Source organism: Triticum aestivum, chromosome 7A (assembly GCF_018294505.1).
Source record: "Triticum aestivum cultivar Chinese Spring chromosome 7A, IWGSC CS RefSeq v2.1, whole genome shotgun sequence".
Taxonomy (NCBI): Eukaryota; Viridiplantae; Streptophyta; class Magnoliopsida; order Poales; family Poaceae; genus Triticum; species Triticum aestivum.
The window spans coordinates 597389878-597415536 of record NC_057812.1 but is presented as its reverse complement, the minus strand read 5'-3'; positions in this window follow the sequence as shown (position 1 = coordinate 597415536).

Below are 25659 nucleotides of genomic sequence, written 5' to 3'. Positions count from 1 at the left end.
GTCGAGCGTGAATCATATAGTAGATATGATCAACATAGCGATGTTCACCAATGAAACTACTCCATCTCACGTGATGATCGGACATGGTTTAGTTGATTTGGATCACGTAATCACTTAGAGGATTAGAGGGATGTCTATGTAAGTGGGAGTTCTTAAGTAATATGATTAAATTGAACTTAAATTTATCATGAACTTTGTCGGAGTAAATGACCACGGGTAGCCTAGACGGCTCCCCCTGGCCTTTCTGAAAAAATTACGAGCCGATCTGGCCCTCAAGAATCCAAGACGCGGGGCCGCCTTTCCCTGGCCGGTTGTCTCCCAGACCGACTGTCGGAAGGCGGCCCGACCCCAGCCCTCATGAAGAAAGCCGCGGGAGGGCCGGCTCCGAGGAGCCGGCTGCGAGAAGGCCGACTCCAAGAAGCCAGCTCCCACAAAGCGGTCAAGATCGCACCCTCGAAGTCTACACCCACAATAACGGCAATGTGATGGGGTGTGGCTACAGTAAAGCCTGCCGCCCCCGAATCCCGGAGCACGCCTGGCACAGTGCGCCGTACGGGTGGCCATGACCCGTCTGGCGCGACACTGTTGCCACGTTGACCCTGACGTCATCCACGACGGGCTGCCAGAGTGGCCCACGGGCGGTGGGCTCCTTCGGGCAGAGAGACATCCGAAGGCGGCCCGGCCTCCCCCAGTCGGCCCAAGACCTGGCCGGCTCTCCACAGCCGGCTTACCACCCCCTCGAAGGAGACGCCCCATTAAGGAGACAAGACGCGGTGAGGCTACAGTGATCACCCGCCGGGCGGTGGCACTGTAGCCACGCCCACCTCGACGAAGCCCTCGTCACCAGGATTGAGCAACAGTACCCAGCCGCCGACAAGGCCCTGGACAGTGGGGCCAGCTTGTCGACCCAGGAGCCGGCAGCCGGCGGGACCCACCAGCCGGCAGGCCCCAGCAGCCGGAGCAGAAGCCGGCGAGTGTAGACACAGACGGCTGGGCCCCATGCCCAGCCGGATTACCAATGTACCCCCGAGGGGTAGGCCTATATAAACCCCCCGGGGCACCCATGCAAAGGGTTGATCACTGCTAGTTCTAGACACCACATAGGGAGGAGAAGAGAATGGGCAAAGCCCTTCTTCCTCCTCTCACCAAACAGCTCAAGGAGCATCGTGTAGCTACTTGTTCATCTAGTGATCATGCGGAGACCCCGTAGAGCAGCAGTAGGGGTGTTATCTCCATGGAGAGCCCCGAAGCTGGGTAAGATTCGCCGGCGTGCATGTCTTCGCCTCATCCCGTTTCCAGGCACCGGCGATGTTTTACTGGCTCCCACAATGATAAGCCACCCGTTGGCATATGTCGCACCTACCACCCGACATTTGGCACCCACCATGGGGCCAGGTGCACCATCGTCTGGAGACCTGTTCTGGATGGGAACCCTCTTCCTCCCCCGCGAGCGTAGCCAGCCCGGCACACCCGATGGCACTTGCCACGACGCGCTGCAAGGCATCACCAACGCTTGCGCAGCGAGCAGCCTCGCTGATCTCCTCGACAAGACCCTCATCTCCGACGAGCTCGCCTTCGACGCGGGCACCGACCACCTCGTCAACCTCCTCGGCCGGCTCCATGTCTCCGGCGAGCCTGCTGCGGACTTGGAGTCGGTTGGCTCCACCAATCCGATGCCTGTCGACTCCGACACGGCCCCACTCGACACCTTCCCTAGCGATGTCACGATCTACAACGACCCGCTTCCCCGAGGCGATGGCTGCGACGCTGTCACCACCGAGGTGATGGTCATCGGCCACGGCGGCGCTGCTGATGAGAGCGCCCACGACGCCCCGCACGCGGCAGTCCACAACTTGTCCATCCCCCTGCCGGCCGATGCTGATGCTGAAGCACTAGAAGCTCACCGCCTTGCCCTCCTCGCGGAAGGCCGGAAGTTGGCTTCCATGAGACGCCTCGTTGAGGCCCACCGACGTGAAGCCACCGCGCCGCCTTTGGCACGCCGCCCCCAGGCGGGCCCAACCGGGTTGGCGTTGTCAGACAACGCGGCGCTGTCATTGCCGACACATTAGGAGTCGACCGCCCAGTCTACGCCACTCCACTCGAGAACCTGCGCGCCGCCCAGGCGGTCGTAGACGAGCTAGACGGATTGGGGGCCGACGAACTCCCCCACATGACCCGACGCATCCAGCAGCTGATCGATGCAGCCGCGCAGCGGCACGAAGCCGACGCCCGCGTGGAAAGCCCTCCCCCGCGCTGAGATCACGGCGCGATGCCCCGGACGCCGACTACGGGTAGAGACCGCGCGCGACGCGAGAAGGAGCCGGCTGCCAGCCGAAGCCTCCATCGAGCGAGACGCAGAAGGCCACCCTCGGGCCGTGGAGTGGAGGGGCAACCCGCCTCCGCCTCAGCCCCGTGGAGAGAGATATCCCACCCTGCCGCCTGTGGTGCATCCGACTCTCAGCGGCCGGCTAGGTCGCCGCGAAGGAGTCGACGAGAACGACACCCGCCATCGGATCGACCGCCTGGCGCGATCCCTGGCGCTGGAAGAAGAAGACAATGTCGGCCCGCCTTGCTTCGCCCCCGCATCCGCGACGAGCCCTTCCCCAAAGGGTTCTCGCTCCCAAGAGACACGCCCAAGTACAACGGCTCCGTGAAGCCGGAAGATTGGTTGATCGACTACTCTACGGCGGTTAGCATAGCCAACGGCAACAGGCGCGTTGCCGTGAAGTACGTGCCTCTCATGCTGCAAGGCACGGCGCGGACCTGGCTCAACAGCCTCAAGCCACACAGCATCAACAGCTGGCTAGATTTCACAGAAGCTTTCGTCCGCAACTTCACCAGCACCTACAAGCGGGTTCCCAAGCCCAGACAGCTCTCCTTGTGTGAACAACGCCCCACCGAGTCTACTCGCGACTACCTCACTCGTTGGGCCGAGCTCCGCAACTCTTGCGAAGGGGTGCATGAGGTGCAAGCCATAGAGTACTTCACAGCCGGGTGCCGAGAAGGCACCCTCCTCAAGCACAAGCTTCTCTGCGACGAGCCGACTACCCTCGACAAGCTTCTGGACATAGCGGACAAGTACGCCACCGCCGACTCCTCAATGAAGACCGAGCTCTGGGTAGACGCGTCCGGGAAAGTACTCAACCCGGCGCCCAAGACGCCGGCTGGGGACTCCGGCCGATGCCCACACCCGAACGACCACAAGTGCAAGGGCCCTACACCGCCTCCCGCCAGTCGGTAGGTGGCTACAGTCGAAGACGAGCGGCCCGAAGGGCGGTCCGCACCCAAGAAACCCAAGGGCGGCAGGCCGGCTTGGCAGCCTGCCTTCTCCTACGAGCAAACTCTCGACGCCCCGTGCAAGTTCCACAGCGGCGCGAAGCCATCCAACCACACAACCCAGAAGTGCCATTGGCTCACCTGAATCTCCAAAGGCGAAGGGCTCGCGCCGCGTCCGCCTGCCGGTCCGCCGACTCCGGCCTCGCAGCCGCTGGCCGTTCGGCCCGCAGTCGGAGCCGTGCATGATGAGTTACCCGACGAGCATGCCACCTATATCATCTTTACAAGTCATCCCGAAGACCGGCGCAGCAAACTCCGAGAGCACCAGGAAGTCAGCATGGTCGCTGCCGACCCCGCCGAGCACATGCACTGGTCAGAAAAACCCATCAGCTAGAGCCGGGCCGACCACCCAGAGGTGATGCCATCTCCCGGCTCTTACACGTTGGTTCTAAATGCCACCCTTGCAACGGACAGATGCGCCGCCCGTTTCTCCCGCGTGCTGATAGACGGCGGGAGCAGCATCAACATCTTATATCGTGACACCCTGGTGAAGTTGAACGTCAAGACGAAGCAACTCATGCCTACTCGGACAGTGTTCCATGGCATCGTACCCGGCTTGTCCTGCGCCCCCATTGGCAAGATCAAGATTGATGTACTCTTTGGGGACAAGGAGCATTTCCGCCGGGAAGCGATCTAGTTTGAAGTAGTGGACCTGGAGAGCCCTTACCATGCATTGCTTGGCCGACCTGCCTTGGCCAGGTTCATGGCAGTTCCCCACTATGCGTACCTCAAGATGAAGCTGCCGAGCACCAAGGGCATCATCACCATAGCCGGCGATTACAAGAAGTCCTCCGAGTGCGCAGCGGCCAGCAGCCGGCTAGCTGAGTCCCTTGTGATTGCCGAAGAGAAGAAGATGTTGGACCGGGTCGTGGCCATGGCCGGCAAGCAGTCGGCCCTGTCCCCCGATCCCAAGGAGTATGATGCCCAAGGATCTTTCCAGCCGGCCAAGGAGACGAAGAAGATACCTCTTGACCCCGAGCACCCAGAGAGGTTTGCTGTCATCGGGGCAAACCTAAACAGCAAATAGGAAGGCGAGCTCGCCAACTTCCTCCATGAGAATCGGGACATCTTTGCATGGTCCCCCAAGGACATGCCGGGTGTTCCGAAGGAATTCGCCGAGCACAAACTACACGTCCGAGAAGACACAAAACCAGTCAAGAAACCCCTCCGCCGACTGTCGGAGGAGAAAAGAAGGATTGTGGGAGAGGAGATAGCCCGGCTTCTGGCAGCCGGCTTCATTATGGAAGTTTTCTTTCCAGAGTGACTCGCCAACCCGGTCCTCGTGTTAAACAAGAACAACAAGTGGCGCATGTGCATAGACTACACGAGCCTCAACAAGGCCTGCCCCAAAGATCCCTTTGCCCTGCCGATGATTGACCAAGTGATAGACTCCATGACCGGATGCGAGCTGTTGAGTTTCTTGGATGCTTACTCAGGATACCACCAGATAAAGTTAGATCCGGCTGACCGCCTGAAGACCTCCTTCATCACGCCATTCGGAGCCTTCTACTACCTGACTATGACATTCGGCTTGAGAAATGCCGGTGCCACTTTTCAGCGTTGCATGCAGAAGTGCCTCCTCAAGCAACTCGGCAGAAATGCTCACGTCTACGTAGACGACATTGTGGTGAAGACGGAAAAGCGCGGCACCTTGCTGGAAGACCTCAAAGAAACATTTGAGAACCTACGCCGGTTCCAAATCAAGCTCAACCCCGAGAAATGCGTGTTTCGAGTGCCAGCCGGCCAGCTCCTAGGCTTCCTGGTCTCCGAACGCGGCATCGAATGCAACCCGGTGAAGATCAAGGCCATTGAGAGAATGGCGATTCCCACCAAGCTTCGAGACATCCAGAAGTTCACCGGGTGCTTGGCCTCCCTGAACCGCTTCATCAGCCGGCTCGGAGAGAAAGCTCTCCCCCTCTACCGCCTCATGAAGAAGACCACTCACTTCGAGTGGAATGACCAAGCCGACCAAGCTTTTCACGAGCTGAAGAAGATGCTGGCCACACCGCCGGTCCTGGCGGCGCTGACTGAGAAAGAGCCCATGCTCCTCTACATTGCCGCAACCAGCCGGGTGGTCAGCACCGTCATCGTAGTCCAACGCCCAGAAGAAGGCCAAGCCCAGCCGGTCCAGAGGCCGGTGTACTATTTGAGCAAGGTACTGTCTGCCTCGAAGCAGAACTACCCGCACTACCAAAAGATGTGCTATGGCGTATACTTCGCCGCCAAGAAGTTGAAGCCCTACTTCCAAGAGCATCCCATCATGGTCGTATGCACCGCCCTGCTGGCCGAGATCATAGGCAGCAGGGATGCATCCGGCCGGGTGGCTAAATGGGCCATCGAGCTGGCCCCTTACACGATCTTCTACCAGCCTCGCACCGCCATCAAGTCCCAGGCATTGGCCGACTTCCTTGTCGACTGGGCCGAGACCCAGTACCTGCCACCGGCTCCCGACTCCACTCATTGGCGCATGCACTTCGATGGGTCCAAGATGCGCACTGGCTTGGGAGCCGGCATCGTCCTTACCTCTCCCAAAGGCGACAAGCTCAGATACACGCTGAAAATTCACTTTGCCGCCTCCAACAATGTAGCCGAGTACGAGGCACTCATACATGGGCTCCGGCTTGCCAAAGAGCTCGACATTCACCGGATCATATGTTATGGCGACTCGGACTTGGTGGTCTAGCAATCATTCGGCGACTGGGATGCCAAGGACGCAAATATGGCAAGCTACCGCTTCCTCATTCAACAAATCAGTGGGTATTTTAAAGGATGCGAGTTCCTCCACGTACCGCGAGCCGACAACGAGCCAGCTGACGCTCTGGCTCGAATAGGCTCCACCCGGCAAGCAATACCAACCGGCGTCTCTCTACAACGCCTCCTCAAGCCATCTATCAAGCCGTCTCCAGACTCCGACTCCATCTTCGTGCCGCCTGACCCCAACGCGGCCAGGTCCGGCTCGAGGAACCAAGAAGGTGCCCCGGGGACTTCGATAGTCAGCCCGGGGACGTCAGTAGGCGGCTCGGGGACTTCCGTAGTTACGCCCGACCCGAGGACTGCCACACCCGGCTCGGGGACTGCGGTAGTCGGCCCGGGGACTGCACCAACACAACAGCCGGCGGCCGACTCCAGCGTTTCACCGCCCAGCCCGCCTGCCCTGGTCACAGTAGTCGTGTTGGCAATAGAAGAAGTCGCAGCTCCATCATGGGCTCAGTCCATCCTCAACCTCCTAATAAACCAACATCTGCCGGCCGACGAAACAGAGGCAAGACAAGTCCAATGCCGAGCCGGAGCATACACAATCGTCAATAGAGAGCTCGTCAAGTGCAGTGTCACTGGAGTCCTCCAGCGATGCGTCGAGCAAGAGAAGGGCATTGCAATGCTCAGAGACATCCACCAAGGAGAATGCGGCCACCATGCGGCCTCAAGATCACTCGTCGCCAAGGCCTTCCGCCATGGTTTCTTTTGGCCGACTGCTTTGGATGACGCCAAGGAGTTAGTTAAACATTGCAAAGGGTGCCAACTCTTCAGCTCCAAGCAACACATGCCGGCTTCAGCACTCAAGACCATTCCCCTCACTTGGCCCTTCGCCGTTTGGGGACTGGACATGGTGGGCCCATTCAAGATGGCGCGCGGCGGCATGGCACATTTGCTTGTCGCCGTGGACAAATTCACCAAGTGGATTGAGGCAAAGCCGATCAAGAAGCTGAATGGGCCGACTGCCGTGACATTCATCGCAAATATAACAACTCGGTATGGCGTGCCACACAGCATCATCACCGACAATGGCATGAATTTCGCCAAGGGAGCCTTGGCACGTTTCTGCGCGACGCAAGGCATCCGGTTGGACTTAGCGTCCGTTGCCCACCCGCAGTCAAACGGCCAGGTCGAGCGAGCCAATGGCCTCATCCTTTCCGGCATCAAGCCCCGACTGGTCGTACCACTGGAGCGTTCAGCCGGCTGTTGGCTTGATGAGCTGCCGGCCGTCCTCTGGAGTCTGTGCACTACCCCAAACAAGTCAACCGGCTTCACTCCTTTCTTCCTTGTGTATGGTGCCGAGGTGGTCATCCCAACTGATATCGAGTTCAACTCGCCTCGGGTAGCCATGTACACGGAGGCGGAGGCCAAGGAAGCACGAGAAGACGGTGTCGACCTGCTGGAAGAGGGCCGGCCGTTAGCCCTCAGCCGGTCCGCCATCTATCAGCAGGGCCTGCGTCGCTACCACAGCCGGAAGGTCAATCCAAGATCCTTCCAAGAGGGCGATCTTGTGCTCCGGCTGATCCAGCGAACAGCCGGCCAGCACAAGCTCTCGGCCCCTTGGGAGGGCCCCTTCGTCATCAGCAGAGCTTTAGGCAAGACTCCTACTACCTAATCGACACGCAGAAGCCGAAGGCACGAAAGAGAGACGACTCCGGCAAGGAGTCGGAATGACCATGGAACGCCAACCTCCTTTGAAGATTTTACAGTTGAAATGCAGTATGTATGACACTAACTTTTGTACTAAGTACGAGACAATAGGCCCCCCGAGGAGAGCCCGAGGACTGCCATCTTTTATCTATGAATGAAGAGTATCATGCTTATGACCTTGTCATTTCATTTACTTGTTCCGTCCGGCACCGGGTTCGACTAGTCGGCCCGGGGACTGGCCGCCTGGAGTTATATTAGAAGTCCTACCCGCGGTCAGACAAGTAGTGTGCCGGCACCCAAGCCTAATCTTGCCAAAAGTCGTAGTTCGAAGAACCGGCTGTCCGGCTGGCAAGAGTTAAAGGCAGGAAAGGATGCCCACACGAAAAACGGCTAGGGACTAACGGACTAATATAACAAAAGCCGGTTTCTCTCCCACCGCCGACCGACTACCAGAGTAGCCGGCCGACCGTCTTCCATTCACTTCACTTCAATCCAAGGAAGCTCGAGTACTTGCCTCCCCAAAAGGGGAAGGCGGCAAAGGAAACAACCTAAGGATAAAAAGCATACGTGAATGGAAACCAAACATGCACACATTCATATTTACATAAAAGACCTTCAAAAGGCCAGCATTCGACATAGTTTGAATACACCCCCAGTGGGTGGAACTGCGCAAATTTGATAAAATTGTTCAAAAGGCAACAAGCAGGAAAAAAGAAAGATGACAGACTAAGCCAAGGGAGCGACTGGCGAGCCGGGTAGGTCGGTGGAGACGGCAGTGCCGACTGGAGGAGTGGCCGGCTGGCGAACCTCGGCATGATCACCGCCTCCCGCAGAAGGCGTGCTTGCGCGCACCTCATTGCTGGAGGCACGGTCAGGCTGAGGCTGGCTGGCTGTTCCACCGGCCGGCTCGACGTCTTCGACTTCCTCTCCTTCGTCGTCTTCGCCTTCATCGCTGGAGGCGATCTCCTCTGTCGAGTCTTCACCCGCTATCGGGTCCATCCCGAACCACTCCTCCGGCTGGGCAACGCCGTCATCATTAATTTTGGGAGCAAAGACGCTGATGTCAGTACACTCGGCGATCGTCGAAGCGCGCTAAGCGATAGCCGGCCGTACCTCTTCTATCTCTTCGTTGGACTCTAGCCACCAGGTGCGCAGCTGGTCCAGGTTCAGCCCCGGATACCAAGCTCGGACGAACTCCAACGCCCGCCCAGCTCCAAGCCAGACCGCCGATGCTTTCCAAGCCTCAAAGTGGCCAACCGCAACCTCCAGCCAATCGGCAGTCCAGCTCGGGGTGCGGGGAATCGTCTCGCCTGGCCAGAGGGCGGCCAACACCTGCGCTCCGGCACGCTGGAGGCGGCGGAGCATACGATGAGCCGGCTGCAGCCGCGCTTGGACCGCCAGGAGTTACTCTTCAAGCGTCCAGCTCGCGTCCGGCGCGATGTCGGCCCCCGCCTGGTGGCGTGCTTCGCGATGGGCCTCGATGGTTTGGGTAGCGAAGGCGGAGTAGCCGGGAAAGTAGTCTGCACAGAGAATAAAAAGCAGCACAAGTCAGAACACAAATCAGGCGACAAGGGGCAGGCAAGAAGCGAGGAAGGCGGCTTACCGTCGATCAAATCCTCAATACGGCCGAAGCCTTTATTCAGCGCTTGCCTGGTCTCAGCCCAGCCCGCTGCTTCAGTCTCGAACTCGGCCTTCAGGGCGGCTTCGTTATCCTGCGCCTTCTTCAGGGCCGCCTTGTGGCTCTCCTCCTGGTCAGCCAGCTTCTTGGCCAGGCGGTCACGCTGCAGGACCAAGGCGTCATACTCGGTTTCCTTGGCGCGAAGGGCGGCCTGCGCCTCGCTGAGCTGCCCCCTCAAGTCGGCGTTGGCTCCTGCGAGCACGAAAGACAAAAGAAAACCAATAAGGTGAAGTCGTCAGGGAAGATTCGACCTGACTGCTCAGCAGTCGGCCCGAATCTCGAGGACTACACCCAGTGGGTGCGCTGACGCGCCCCCACAGGAGATGAACGAAACCAAGTACGCACTCCGGCTGCTGATCAGGTCTTCGGTTCTCCGGCCCAGCTCCTGAGCCTGGGAGTTGAAGGCGGCAGCGCGGAGGTTATGATACTCCTGGAAGATCAGACAGGAGGCGAGAATAAGGTAGTCGTCAAGGAAGATCCGACCCGACTGCTCAGCAGTCGGCCCGAATCTCGGGGACTACACCCAGTGGGTGCGCTGACGCGCCCCCACGGAAGAAATCAAGAGAACAAAACAACCAAGGCTAGAAGACTCACCCGGATGGCGGCCCGCGTCGAAAGGAACTCCTAGGTGTATAGCTGCAGCGAGGCGCCTAAGCTTGGAGCCGGCTCCGGACCTCCTGGGCCGCCGCATTCAGCTCGCCCGTCCACCCGCTGGGGGTCCACTCGGACGCGCTGGTGCTGGCCGCCTGCAGGGCCTCCGCCGTCTGGCCGGCGCACGCAGCTTGGTGCGTTTCTGGCGTGGAGGCGCCACCCCCTGCGCGCCGGCACGATGTCGGCTGCACCTCGAGGCCGGCTCATGCCTCCGGCTCGCCCCCGGCCGACTGCTCTGGCGCCGCAGCCGGTTGGCCGCTTTGGCCCGCTCCGGTTGGCGCTGCCGGCGACGCCCTCTCCACGAAGATCACGGAGTCCTCCCTCCTCTCCATCACCGGAGGGTCTTGGTCGACCTCCTCCGATGGGGCACTGGGATGTTGGGGGCCACGGCGCGGAGGGGAACGACGAGCAGCGGAGGCTGGTTGTGCGAGGCCTCCGCCTCCGTCTCCGCGGCTGCCGCCTCCGCTTGGGCCTTGGCCGCCGCGTCGGCCTGCTCCTTCGTCGCCTGGGCGGCCTTTCGCTCCGCCGCCTCCCACGCCTCTCGTGCGTTCCGCTCCGTGGCCTCCCTGAGGTCGGCGCGGGGGTCCATGCGGCGGGAGCTGGAGGACCCTCTAGTCGGCCCGACTATGGAGCCGCCAGGACCGCGCTCAAGGGAAAGCGGTGCCCTGTCCGGCGAGCAAAGAAAGGGTTAGAAGGGTTTTCAATGGAAAGAACAACAAATATATATATGAAATATACAAGACATTCGACGACTTACGCCGAGATCGCCTGCGGCTGTTTCACCGCCTTGCGGAAGCGGGCCGCCTTCGCGGCCGCCTCATCTCGCTTGGTCGCCGCCGTGGAAGTCTTGGATTTCTTCGACCGGCTGCTGAAGAGGATCGACACGGCCCGGCGCTTCTGCACGTCGCCGCGGGCAGCCGAGGCAGCGGACGAGCCCACGCCTTGAAGGTCAGGCGCCGGCCGGCGGTGCTGGACGGCTTCAACCTCCTCATCATCCGGCCAGTCCTCAAAGCTGGCCCCGAGCCCCACGCCTCCGGCCTCGTCGCCTCCCCCCACGATGGCGTCTTCCATGGCGGCCGCTCCCAAGTCCGGGTCGTCGGCGTCGTCCACCGTGCGGTCGGGGACGAGCTGGCGCTCTACCCCTGCGGCCCCGGTCGTCGGCGGAAGGAGAGGGTTCTGCTAGGGGCAAACCGACTGATCAGAGGCCGGCTATCATGAGGCCGGCTACCAACGGAAGAAAAGAAGGAAAAACTTACAACGGGCGGAGCGTTGGCGCGAGAGTACGGCTCCTTGCCGTATCGCCAATCCTCAGCGAGCTTGCAGTTGGAGATATAATTCACCATATAAGACACCTCTGCGTGAGGCATCTCCCTGGTGCTCAGCCGGCATGGGTCGAAGCGGCCGCTCATCTGACACATCATGTGAGGCCGGCCTTGAAGGGGAAGTACCCGGCGCTCCACGAAGGCGGCCACCAAGTCGGCTCCGGTCAGGCCTTCCAACTGGATCATCACCCGAAGCCGGGAGACGGCTGCATTCCCGGCCTGAGACAACGACCTGGCCCGGTAGCTCCATGAAGGTTGCCTCCCAGCCGGCGGGTCGGCTTCATAAGCCGGAAGGTTGACGTAGTCGCCTTGCTGGGCGACGTTCTTCACGTAAAAATATGACTTCTGCCAGAGCTTCACCGACTGGATCAGCGGGATGGGCGGGAACGGGTTGTTCTCGCCTGACCGCCTCATGGCAATATATGCTCCGTAGGGGGCAGGCACGCCCGCGATGACGGTTCCGAGCTTGCTCTGGAAGAATTCCCCCCCAGAGCTCGACCGTGGGGAGGACCCCAAGGAAGCCTTCGCACAGAGTGACGAAGGCCGACAGCAGCAGCACTGCGTTGGGCGTGAGGTGATGCGGCTGGAGGTTGTAGAATTCGAGGAAGGCTTGAAGGAACCCGCTCGTCGGAAGGCCGAAGCCGCGCAGGCAGTGCGAGCGGAAGATTACCCGCTCGCCCTCCTCCGGTGCCGGCAAAATCTCCTTCTCCAGCGCTTGACGAACCCGCACGAAGTTCTCGCCCGGCAGGCGCAGCGTCTGCCGGAGGAACTCGACGTGGTCCTCATGGACGTTAGAGCCATCCCACGAGCTTGACAGCGCCATGGGGCAACGCGGCGAGAAGCAAGACGATGCGACGGTGGAGCGGCGCAGCAATAGGTGGCCGTGGCGGCAAAAAGAAGAAGAAGGAGGACGAGGAGGGGCGGAGCGAGGGAGAGCGTGCGAGCCTCTGTCTCTCCCCTCCTCCCCTACTTATAGACCCGCGCGGCGGAGCCGAGGAGGCGTGGCGTGGGGGAACGTGGGGATCAACTGTGCCCACTCCCCCACGTCCCGCGATTATTGCGCCTTGATGGCGTAATAAAATCGCCGCGGGAAGGCGAGCGGTCCGCGTGGGCCGCAGAAGATCTGCGCTCGGGCCGAGGCCTAGGAGTGGCGGGCCCGGGCCTGCGGCGGCGTCCCTTCGCGCGCGTGCACTGGCAGGGTTTCCTTGCCATGTGGCCCATGGGACGGCCTGCGGTCAGCTTGCAGGTCGACCGCATTCCCGCTCACGAGAAACGGAGATCTCCGAAGACGACACACACAAGCAAAGCCGGCCCCTCAGGATAGGAAGCTGACCAAGCTTCTCATCCCTTTGTCAGCCTCGAAGCTCGATCAGCTTCGGGGACTACTGTCGGAGTAAATGACCACGGGTAGCCTAGCTGGCTCCCCCTGGCCTTTTTGAAAAAATTACGAGCCGATCTGGCCCTCAAGAATCCAAGACGCGGGGCCGCCTTCCCCTGGCCGGTTGTCTCCCAGGCCGACTGTCGGAAGGCGGCCCGACCTCAGTCCTCATGAAGAAAGCCGCGGGAGGGCCGGCTCCGAGGAGCCGGCTGCAAGAAGGCCGACTCCAAGAAGCCGGCTCCCACAAAGCGGTCAAGATCGCACCCTCGAAGTCTACACCCACAATAATGGCGATGTGACGGGGTGTGGCTACAGTAAAGCCTGCCGCCCCCGAATCCTGGAGCATGCCTGGCACAGTGCGCCGTACGGGTGGCCATGACCCGTCCGGCGCGGCACTGTTGCCACGTTGACCCTGACATCATCCATGACGGGCTGCCAGAGTGGGCCACGGGCGGTGGGCCCCTTCGGGCAGAGAGACACCCGAAGGCGGCCCGGCCACCCCCAGTCGGCCCAAGACCTGGCCGGCTCTCCACAGTCGGCTTACCACCCCCTTGAAGGAGACGCCCCATTAAGGAGACAAGATGCGGTGAGGCTACAGTGATCACCCGCCGGGCGGCGGCACTGTAGCCACGCCCACCTCGACGAAGCCCTCGTCACCAAGATTGAGCAACAGTACCCAGCCGCCGACAAGGCCCTGGACAATGGGGCCAGCTTGTCGACCCAGGAGCCGGCAGCCGGCGGGACCCACCAGCCGGCGCAGAAGCCGGCGAGTGTAGACACAGACGGCTGGGCCTCACGCCCAGCCAGATTACCATTGTACCCCCGAGGGGTAGGCCTATATAAACCCCCCGGGGCACCCATGCAAAGGGTTGATCCCTGCTAGTTCTAGACACCACATAGGGAGGAGAAGAGAACGGGCAAAGCCCTTCTTCCTCCTCTCGCCAAACAGCTCAAGGAGCATTGTGTAGCTACTTGTTCATCTAGTGATCATGCGGAGACCCCGTAGAGCAGCAGTAGGGGTGTTATCTCCACGGAGAGCCCCAAAGCTGGGTAAGATTCGTCGGCGTGCATGTCTTCGCCTCATCCCGTTTCCAGGCACCGGCGATGTTTTACTGGCTCCCACAATGATAAGCCACCCGTTGGCATATGTCGCACCTACCACCCGACAAACTTAGTCCTGGTAGTATTTTGCAAATTATGTTATAGATCAATAGCTCGCGTTGTTGCTTCCCTCTGTTTATTTTGATATGTTCCTAGAGAAAATTGTTTTGAAAGATGTTAGTAGAAATGATGCGGATTGGATCCGTGATCTGAGGTTTATCCTCATTGCTGCACAGAAGAATTATGTCCTTGATGCACCCCTAGGTGACAGACCTATTGCAGGAGCAGATGCAGATGTTATGAACGTTTGGCTAGCTCAATATGATGACTACTTGATAGTTTAGTGCACCATGCTTAATGGCTTAGAATCGGGACTTCAAAGACGTTTTGAACGTCATGGACCATATGAGATGTTCTAGGAGTTGAAGTTAATATTTCAAGCAAATACCCGAGTTGAGAGATATGAAGTCTCCAACAAGTTCTATAGCTAAAAGATGGAGGAGAATTGCTCAACTAGTGAGCATGTGCTCAGATTGTCTGGGTACTACAATCGCTTGAATCAAGTGGGAGTTAATCTTCCAGATAAGATAGTGATTGACAGAATTCTCTAGTCACCATCACCAAGTTAGTAGAACTTCATGATGAACTATAATATGCAAGGGATAACGGAAACAACTCCCAAGCTCTTCGTGATGCTGAAATCAACGAAGGTAGAAATCAAGAAAAACATCAAGTGTTGATGGTTCACAAGACCACTAGTTTCAAGAAAAGGGCAAAGGGAAGAAGGGGAACTTCAATAAGAACGGAAAGCAAGTTGCTGCTCAAGTGAAGAAGCCCAAGTCTGATCCTAAGCCTGAGACTAAGTGCTTCTACTGCAAAGGGACTGGTCACTGGAAGCAGAACTACCCCAAGTGATTGGCGGATACAAAGGATGGCAAAGTGAACATAAGTATATTTGATATACATGTTATTGATGTGTACTTTACTAGTGTTTATAGCAACCCCTCAGTATTTGATACTAGTTCAGTTGCTAAGATTAGTAACTCAAAACGGGAGTTGCAGAATAAACAGAGACTAGTTAAGGGTGAAGTAACGATGTGTGTTGGAAGTGGTTCCAACATTGATATGATCATCATCGCACACTCCCTATACTTTCGGGATTAGTGTTGAACCTAAATAAGTGTTATTTGGTGTTTGCGTTAAGCATGAATATGATTTGATCATGTTTATTGTAATACGGTTATTCATTTAAGTAAGAGAATAAATTGTTGTTTTGTTTACATGAATAAAACCTTATATGGTTACACACCCAATGAAAATAGTTCGTTGGATCTCGATCGTAGCGATGCACATAAACATAATATTGAAACCAAAAGATGCAAAGTTAATAATGATAGTGCAAACTTATTTGTGGCACTGCCGTTTAGGTCATATTGATGTAAAGCGCATGAAGAAACTCCATGCTGATGGGCTTTTGGAATCACTTGATTATGAATCAGCTGATGCTTGCGAACCATGCCTCATGGGCAAGATGACTAAGACTCCGTTCTTCGGAACAATGGAGCAAGCAACAGATTGGTTGGAAATCATACATACTGATGTATGTGGTCCAATGAATATTGAGGCTCACGACAGGTATCATTATTTTCTGTTCTTCACAGATAATATGAGCAGATGTGAGTATATCTACTTGATGAAACATAAGTCTGAAACATTTGAAAAGTTCAAAGAATTTCAGAGTGAAGTGGAAAACCATTGTAACAAGAAAATAAAGTTTCTACGATCTGATCGTGGAGAAGAGTATTTGAATTACGAGTTTGGTCTTTAGTTAAAACAATGTGAAATAGTTTCACTACTCACGCCACCTGGAACACCACAGTGTAATGGTGTGTTCGAACATCGTAATCGTACTTTATTTGATATGGTGCAATCTATGATGTCTCTTACAGATTTACCGCTATCGTTTTGGGGTTATGCATTAGAGACAGCTACATTCACGTTAAATAGGGCACCATCTAAATCCGTTTGAGATGACACCGTATGAACTATGGTTTAGCAAGAAACCTAATTTGTCGTTTCTTAAAGTTTGAGGTTGCAATGCTTATGTGAAAAAGTTTCAACTTGATAAGCTCAAACCTAAATCGGAGAAGTGCGTCTTCATAGGATATCCAAAGGAAACTATTGGATACACCTTCTATCACAGATCCGAAGGCAATACTTTTGTTGCTAAATTCGGAAACTTTCTAGAGAAGGAGTTTCTCTTGAAAGAAGTGAGTGGGAAGAAAGTAGAAAACTTGATAAGGTAATTGTACCTTCTCCCTTATTGGAAAGTAGTTCATCACAGAAATATGTTCTTGTGACTACTACACCAATTAGTGAGGAAGCTAATGATGATGATCATGTAAGTTCAGATCAAGTTACTACCGAATCTCGTAGGTAAACCAGAGTGTGATCCGCACTAGAGTGGTACGGTAATCCAGTTCTGGAGGTCATGTTACTTGACCATGACGAGCCTATGAACTATGAGGAAGCGATGATGAGCCCAGATTCCGCGAAATGGCTTGAGGCCATGAAATCTGAGATGAAATCCATGTATGAGAACAAAGTATGGACTTTGATTGACTTGCCCAATGATCGGCGAGCCATTGTGATTAAATGGATCTTCAAGAGGAAGACGGACGCTGATAGTAGTGTTACTATCTACAAAGCTAGAATTGTCGCAAAAAGGTTTTCGACAAGTTCAAGGTGTTGACTATGATGAGAGTTTCTCACTCGTATCTATGCTTAAGTCTATCCGAATCATGTTAGCAATTGCTGCATTTTATGAAATCCAGCAAATGGATGTCAAAACTGCATTCCTGAATGGATTTCTGGAAGAAGAGTTGTATATGATGCAGCCGGAAGGTTTTGTCGATCCAAAAGGAGCTAACAAAGTGTGCAAGCTCCAGCGATCCATTTATGGACTGGTGAAAGCCTCTCGCAGTTGGAATAAACGCTTTGATAGTATGATCAAAGCATATAGTTTTATACAGACTTGCGGTGAAGCCTGTATTTACAAGAAAGTGAGTGGGAGCACTACAACATTTCTGATAAGTATATGTGAATGACATATTGTTGATCGAAAATAATGTAGAATTATTCTGCAAAGCATAAAGGAGTGTTTTTAAAGAAGTTTTTCAAAGAAAGACCTCAGTGAAGCTGCTTACATATTAAGCATCAAAATCTATAGAGATAGATCAAGACGCTTGATATGTTTTTTCAATGAGTACATACCTTGACAATATTTTGAAGTAGTTCAAAAATGGAACAGGCAAAGAAAGAGTTCTTGGCTGTGTTACAAGGTATGAAATTGAGTAAGACTCAAAGCCCAACCACGGCAGAAGATAGAAAGAGAATGAAAGTCATTCCCTATGCCTCAGCCATAGGTTCTATAAAGTATGCCATGATGTGTACCAGATCTATTGTATACCCTACATTGTGTTAAGCAAGGGAGTACAATAGTGATCTAAGAGTAGATCACTGGACATTGGTCAAAATTATCCTTAGTGGAATAAGGAAATATTTCTCGATTATGGAGGTGACAAAAGGTTCGTCGTAAAAAGTTACGTCGATGCAAGTTTTGACACAGATCTGGATGACTCTAAGTCTTGATCTAGATACATATGTAAAGTGGGAGCAATTAGCTAGAGTAGCTCCGTGCAGAGCATTGTAGACATAGAATTCGCAAAATACTAACGGATCTGTATGTGACAGACCCGTTGACTAAAATTATCTCACAAGCAAAACATGATCACACCTTACTACTCTTTGGGTGTTAATCACATAAATGATGTGAACTAGATTATTGACTCTAGTAAACCCTTTGTGTATAGGTCACATGACGATGTGAACTATGGGTGTTAATCACATGGTGATGTGAACTCTTAGTGTTGAATCACATGGCGATGTGAACTAGATTATTGACTTTAGTGCAAGTGGGAGACTGAAGGAAATATGCCCTAGAGGCAATAATAAAGTTATTATTTATTTCCTTATATCATGATAAATGTTTATTATTCATGCTAGAATTGTATTAACCGGAAACATAATACATGTGTGAATACATAGACAAACAGAGTGTCACTAGTATGCCTCTACTTGACTAGCTCGTTAATCGAAGATGGTTATGTTTCCTAACCATAAACAAAAGAGTTGTTATTTGATTAATGAGATCACATCATTAAGAGAATGATGTGATTGACATGACCCATTTCATTACTTAGCACCCGATCGTTTAATATGTTGCTATTGCTTTCTTCATGACTTATACATGTTCCTATGACTATGAGATTATGCAACTCCCGTTTGCCGGAGGAACACTTTGTGTGCTACCAAACGTCACAACGTAACTGGGTGATTATAAAGGAGCTCTACAGGTGTCTCCAAAGGTACATGTTGGGTTGGCGTATTTCGAGATTAGGATTTGTCACTCCGATTGTCGGAGAGGTATCTCTGGGCCCTTTCGGTAATGCACATCACATAAGCCTTGCAAGCATTGCAACTAATGGGTTAGTTGTGAGATTATGTGTTACAAAATGAGTAAAGAGACTTGCCAGTAACGAGATTGAACTAGGTATTGAGATACCGACGATCGAATCTCGGGCAAGTAACATACCGATGACAAAGGGAACAACGTATGTTGTTATGCGGTCTGACCGATAAAAGATCTTCGTATAATATGTAGGAGCCAATATGAGCATCGAGGTTCCGCTATTGGTTATTGACCGGAGACGTGTCTCGGTCATGTCTACATTGTTCTCGAACCCGTAGGGTCCGCACGCTTAAGGTTTTGATGACAGTTATATTATGAGTTTATGCATTTTGATGTACCGAAGTTTGTTCGGAGTCCCGGATGTGATCACGGACATGACGAGGAGTCCCGAAATGGTCGAGACATAACCTATATTTGGATATCGGAAGTGTTCTGGGTGAAATCGGGATTTTACCGGAGTACCGGGAGGTTACCGGAACCACCCAGGAGGTATATGGGCCTTAGTGGGCTTTAGTGGAAGAGAGGAGAGGTGGCCAGGGCTGGGCCGTGCCCCTCCCCCCTAGTCCGAATAGGACAAGGAGAGGGGGCCGGCGCCCCCTTCCTTCTCTCTCTCCTCTTTCCCCCCTCCCAAATCCTATTCCAACTAGGAAAGAGGGGGAATCCTACTCCCGGTGGGAGTAGGACTCCTCCTGGCGCACCCTCCTCTAGGCCGGCCGCACCCCCCCTTTGATCCTTTATATACGGAGGCAGGGAGCACCCCTTGAGACACAAGTTGATCCACGTGATCATATTCTTAGCCGTGTGTGGTGCCCCCTTCCACCATAGTCCTCGATAATATTGTAGCGGTGCTTAGGCGAAGCCCTGCGACAGTAGTACATCAAGATCGTCACCACGCCGTCGTGCTGACGGAACTCTTCCCCGACACTTTGCTGGATCCGAGTCCGAGGATCGTCATCGAGCTGAACGTGTGCTAGAACTCGGAGGTGCCGTAGTTTCGGTGCTTGATCGGTCGGGCCGTGAAGACGTACGGCTACATCAACCGCGTTGTGCTAATGCTTCCGCTCTCGGTCTACAAGGGTACGTAGATCACACTCTCCCCCTCGTTGCTATGCATCACCATGATCTTGCGTGTGCGTAGGAAATTTTTTGAAATTACTACGTTCCCCAACACGGCTGTGTACAACTATGAGTCCGCCTAGCATGGCGCAAAATAAGGGGGGCGTGGGGGAATAGTGCCTCCCACGTCCAATCAACCGCCATGCGGCGCCCAAGGCCGCAGGCTGTTAGGGCCCGCGGCACTTTGCTCTTGCCCTTCCGCCTCCCTGCACGGCCAAGTCCGGGCGCGCCTTGGGCCCGGGGGCTACTGTCGGCGTTCTGGGAACGGGGGTCCCCAGACTTGCCTGCCTGCGGCCTGCGGCGTGGCTCAAAGGGGGCCCCAGCACGGCCCATCTTCATCAACGCAGACCCAAGACCCTCGCGAGGGGCCAAGCCTCACGGGGCAGACGACGCAGAGCTTCCTCAGGCACGGCCTCACCAGGCTGGCTCGCGAGGAGGCGGAGAGATCAAGGCGGGGTACCTCATGAGGTGCCCGTGACGCAAGCCATGATGACCAAGAGCGCCAGGTGGGCGCCAGCCCGCGCAGTGTCCTCATTTCCTCTTTGGTGCGAAGGGAGCATGCGCAGCCGCGGAGTACTGAGGTGTCAGGCAAAGGTTGCCATTTCGGTGCAACAAGACCAAGACCAGGAGGTCTGCAAGACGGAGGTCATTGTGGAGCCCAAGACGGCATCACCTCCAGAGCTTTATGCAGGCGAAGACTACTTTTGTTAGGATAGCTAGTACTAGCTGTCCCCCTTCAAATTAGCCCGCCATTGTTGGCTCCCTTCTCGCTCGATATTTGGGAAGAGGACCAGGGCCTCTATAAATAGGACCAGCCACCCACAGGGTAAAAGGGGGCAGAGGTAGAGGCGAAGGACGAAGAAGAGAAGATCGAAATCGGAGAGAGAGAGAAGGGTGACTGAACTCCTCCTAGCAGTTCGCCCCCCCAGCCAAGAACAGACCCTCGCGAGGTTGTTCTTCCTTATATTGTTCATCATCATTAGCCCAAGAGGCAATCCACCACACCACACACTGGAGTAGGGTATTACACCACAATGGTGGCCCGAACCAGTATAAACTCTGTGTCTCTTGTGTCGTTCTTCCCATAGCTTAGATCTTAGCGAGGCAGAGGGGTGCAGGTAGGTAGGAGGCGAAATCTCCGCGAGCACCCCAGTGTTAGAACCTCAAGGGTCTGCCGGAACCCAAAATGCGACAGCGGGTTGCATAAATTCCTCCAAAGAAATCTCCATTATGTCTATTATGATGCAACCTACGAGCTACAATGGCTCCCATATGATAAGATTGGTCTCCTAACACAGCACTCTTAAGAATGTTAAGATCAGGGACACACATGTGACATGCTTCATCCTTAGCATTTATGCATCTACCGATGAAGAGAGCAAAATAATGTATAGCGGGAAAATGAATGCTCCCTATGGTAGCCTGCGTTATATCTCTAGATTCCCCCACAGTTATACTAGCAAGAAAGTTTCTAAATTCAGATTTAGGGGGATCCCTAACACTACCCGATGATGGAAGTTTGCAAGCAAAAGTGAAATCCTCTAAGTCCATGGTATAAGATTTGTCATAGAGATCAAACATGCCTGAAGGAGAATTACGCGAAGATGAATACTCAAACCTCCTCACAAATGAACTTGTGAGATCATGATACTGGGGGCATTTGTTAGCCTCAAAATCCTCAAAACCGGCATTGCTCAAATATGCTTTGAATTCTTCTTTAATTCCCGCACGGTCCATAAAATTTTCCGACGGCCATTCGCAAGGCCGTATTGGAGCGTCTCTTGGTGGATCCTCGTCAGCATCGCGCATAGCAATCCTGGGTCCTTGCTTCTTAAAAGAACATCCTTGGAACATCTTCCTAAGCATATTGTTTTTCTCTGAAAAATACTGAAATTTTTAGTAACTTCAAACAGAAGTGAACCAACTTCAATAAAACTGATAGCAACTACTCCTACAAGTGTATAGAGCCTAAATCAAGCATTAGAACTACTTGGAACCATATAAATTTGACATGCAAGCTCAAGAACATGGTCACCTATGCAGCACAAATTTGCAAAGAATAAAGAACTAGAACAAAAACTAATTGGACCAATGGAGGAGTCACATACCAAGGAACAATCTCCCCAAGCAGTTTTGTGAGAGGTGCTTTGAGCAAGGAGATCGAAAATCACAGCAAAAGTGGCTGGAACTCGTGCTTGAGTTGGTTTTTCAGGTTTGTGTGAGACAGAGGAAGAAGATGGGTGCTGGGATAAGTGGAGGAGGGCCACCGTGGGCCCACGAGGCAGGGGGGCGCACCCTAGAGGGGGGGGGCACCACCCTCGTGGCTAGGTGGCAGCTCCTCCCGCGGTAATTTTTGCACAGTAAATCCTCAAATATTCCCGAAAAAATCATATTAAATTGGCATGTCATTCTGAGGACTTTTATTTTCGGGATATTTTTATATTGCACGGATAAGTCAGGAAACAGACAGAAAAATACTGTGTTTACTTTATTTAATATAAACAACAGAAAGCAAAAGTGGGGTACAGAAGGTTGTGCTTCTAGTTTCATACATCTCATGTTCATCAAAAAGAATCCACTAACAAGGTTGATCAAGTCTTGTTAACAAACTCATTCCGATAATCATGTAACTGGAGAAATTTCGAATAACACTAAGTTACCTCAACGGGGATATGCACATCCCCTATAATAAGTATATCATATTTCTTTTTGACAGTAGGAAGAGGAAATTCAAAACCTCCAATTATAATCAATGGAATTTTTCCTATGGAGTTGATACTATGAACTTGAGGTTGTTTCCTCGGAAAGTGTACCGTATGCTCATTACCATTAACATGAGAAGTGAAATTGCCTTTGTTGCAATCAATAACAGCCCCTGCAGTATTAAGAAAAGGTCTTCCAAGAATAATAGACATACTATCATCCTCGGGTATATCAAGAATAACAAAGTCCGTTAAAATAGTAACGTTTGCAACCACAACAGGCACATCCTCACAAATACCGATAGGTATAGCAGTTGATTTATCAGCCATTTGCAAAGATATTTCAGTAGGTGTCATCTTATTCAAGTCAAGTCTACGATATAAAGAGAGAGGCATAACACTAACACCGGCTCCAAGATCACATAAAGCAGTTTTAATATAATTTCTTTTAATGGAGCAAGGTATAGTAGGTACTTCGGGGTCTCCAAGTTTCTTTGGTATTCCACCCTTAAAAGTATAATTAGCAAGCATGGTGGAAATTTCAGCTTCCGGTATCTTTCTTTTATTAGTAATGATATCCTTCATATATTTAGCATAAGGATTTGTTTGAGCACATCAGTTAATCTCATACGCAAAAAGATAGGCCTAATCATTTCAGCAAAGCGCTCAAAATCCTCGTCATCCTTTTTCTTGGATGGTTTCGGAGGAAAAGGCATGGGTTTTTGAACCCAAGGTTCCCTTTCTTTACCGTGTTTCCTAGCAACAAAGTCTCTTTTATCATAACGTTGATTCTTTGATTGTGGGTTATCAAAATCAACAGCAGGTTCAATTTCTACATCATTATCATTACTAGGTTGAGCATCATTATGAACATCATCATTAATATTTTCATCAGGTTCATGTTCATTACCAGATTGTGTTTCAGCATCCGACATAGAGATATCATTTGGATTATCAGGTGGTTCAGCAATAGGTTCACTAGAAGTTTGCACAGTTCTATCATTTTTCTTCTTCTTCTTTTTAGAAGAACTAGGAACATCAATATTATTTCTCTGAGAATCTTGCTCGATTCTCTTAGGGTGGCCTTCAAGATACAAAGGTTCCTGAGTCATTCTACCAGTTCTAGTAGCCACTCTAACAGCATAATCATTTTTCTTACTATTCACATCAAGCACTTCTTTTTGAGCCTTAAGTACTTGTTCTACTTGAGTGGTAACCATAGAAGCATGTTTGCTAACAAGTTTAAGTTCACCTTTAATATTAGCCATATAATCACCCAAGCGTCTAATCATTTAAGCATTTTCTTTTAATTGTCTACCAAAATAAGCATTGAAGTCGTCTTGCCTAAACATAAACTTATCAAACTCATCCAAGCACTGACTAGCAATTTTAGTAGGAGGGACTTCAGCTTTATCATATCTATAGAGAGAATTTACCTTTACTACCTATGTTGGGATATTGGGATCAGGAGGTTCTTCAGTAAATAAAGAATTGAGATCATAAGTTTCTTCAACAGGCGGTGAATTAAGACCATGTATTTCTTCAATAGGAGGTAAATTCTTAATGTCTTCAGCTTTAATACCTTTTTCTTTCATAGATTTCTTTGCCTCTTGCATATCTTCAGGACTGAGGAATAGAACACCTCTCTTCTTCGGAGTTGGTTTAAGAATAGGCTCAGTAATTGGAGCAGGAGCTGGCTCAGGAGGTGCCCAATTATTTTCATTTGTCAACATATTATTCAATAGAATTTCAGCTTCATCCGGTGTTCTTTCCCTGAAAAGAGAACCAGCACATCTATCCAGGTAATCTCTGGAAGCATCGGTTAGTCCATTATAAAAGGTATCAAGTATTTCGGGTTTCTTAAGAGGATGATCAGGCAAAGCATTAAGTAACTTGAGAAGCCTCCCCCAAGCTTGTGGGAGACTTTCTTCTTTAATTTGCACGAAGTTGTATATTTCCCTCAAAGAAGCTTGTTTCTTATGAGCAGGGAAATATTTAGCAGAGAAGTAATAAATCATATCCTGGGGACTACGCACACAACCAGGATCAAGAGAATTAAACCATGTCTTAGCATCACCCTTTAATGAGAACGAAAATATTTTGAGCATATAAAAGTAACGCGATCTCTCATCATTAGTAAACAGGGAAGCTATATCATTTAACTTAGTAAGATGTGCCATAACAGTTTGAGATTCATAGCCATCAAACGGATCAGATTCAACCAAAGTAATTATATCAGGATCAACAGAGAATTCATAATCCTTATCAGGAACACAAATAGGTGAAGTAGCAAAAGCAGGGTCAGGTTTCATTTTATCTCTAAGTGATTCTTTGTTCCATTTAACTAATAACCTCTTAAGCTCATATCTATCCCTGCAAGCTAAAATAGAAGCAGAAGATTCCATATCAAAAAGATAGCCCTCAGGAATAACAGGCATATTTTCATCATCACTATCATCATCGTATTCAGATTCAATAATTTCTTTTTCTCTAGCCCTAGCAATTTGTTCATCAAGAAATTCACCAAGGCGCACAGTAGTATCCGACATAGAAGCAGTTTCATCATAAGTATCATGCATAGCAGAAGTGGCATCATCAATAACATGCGACATATCAGAACGAATAGCAGAAGCAGGTGTAGGTGTCGCAAACTTACTCATAACAGAAGGTGAATCAAGTGCAGAGCTAGATGGCAGTTCCTTACCTCCCCTCGTAGTTGAGGGATAAATCTTGGTTTTTGGTCTCTCAAGTTCTTCATAGCGTCTAGCAGATATAAACCCAAGTGACTCAAAGAATAGAGCTATGCTCCCCGGCAATGGCGCCAGAAATTAGTCTTGATAACCCACAAGTATAGGGGATCGCAACAGCTTTCGAGGGTAGAGTATTCAACCCAAATTTATTGATTCGACACAAGGGGAGCCAAAAAATATTCTCAAGTATTAGCAACTGAGTTGTCAATTCAACCACACTTGGAAACTTAGTATATGCAACAAAGTGTTTAGTAGCAAAGTAATATGATAGTGGTGGTAGCGGCAACAAAAGTAAAGACAACAAAAGTAATGTTTTTGGTATTTTGTAGTGATTGTAATAGTAGCAGCGGGAAAGTAAATAAGTGAGAACCAGTATATGGAAAACTTGTAGGCACCGGATCAGTGATGGATAATTATGCCGGATGTGGTTCATCATGTAACAGTCATAACATAGGGTGACACAGAACTAGCTCCAATTCATCAATGTAATGTAGGCATGTATTCCGTATATAGTCATACGTGTTTATGGAAAAGAACTTGCATGGCATCTTTTGTCCTACCCTCCCGTGGCAGCATGGTCCTATTGGAAACTAAGGGATATTAAGGCCTCCTTTTAATAGAGAACCAGAACAAAGCATTAGCACATAGTGAATACATGAACTCCTAAAACTATGGTCATCACCGGGAGTG